The sequence below is a fragment of the Buceros rhinoceros genome, unplaced genomic scaffold (genome assembly GCF_000710305.1).
Source record: "Buceros rhinoceros silvestris isolate BGI_N320 unplaced genomic scaffold, ASM71030v1 scaffold25725, whole genome shotgun sequence".
NCBI classification, from domain to species: Eukaryota; Metazoa; Chordata; class Aves; order Bucerotiformes; family Bucerotidae; genus Buceros; species Buceros rhinoceros.
This window is the reverse complement of record NW_010412652.1, coordinates 962-1,178: the sequence shown is the minus strand read 5'-3', so window position 1 is coordinate 1,178 and position 217 is coordinate 962. Positions and strand designations below refer to the sequence as shown.

The 217-nt window shown below is 66.8% G+C and overlaps 1 protein-coding gene across 1 annotated transcript in view; it reads right to left on the bottom strand.

The window, feature by feature from the left end:
- Nucleotides 1-217, bottom strand: part of ARNT (aryl hydrocarbon receptor nuclear translocator) — a gene marked incomplete at both ends in the record, with an annotated part of 7,465 nt that overhangs the window by 6,397 nt on the left and 851 nt on the right. The gene's annotated exons all lie outside the window — the stretch shown is intronic.

The following is a 217-nucleotide window of genomic DNA, read 5'->3' as shown; positions in this document are numbered from 1 at the left end:
CAAGAGGGACAGGCGGCAGAAAGCTCGGGGCGATGGCGGCCACTGTTCTGCCGCTGCAGACGGGGAAGGGCACGTCTTGAGGTGGTTCTCCCCAGGGAAACGTGGTCCTGACCAGCCCCACCCAGCGCAGCTCTTCTGGGGTCCGGGTCGGTGTTCACAGCACCGTGGTCGAGGCAACGGCTCCAGGCGCTGCAGCCCAGCCCCTCAGTCACCACAA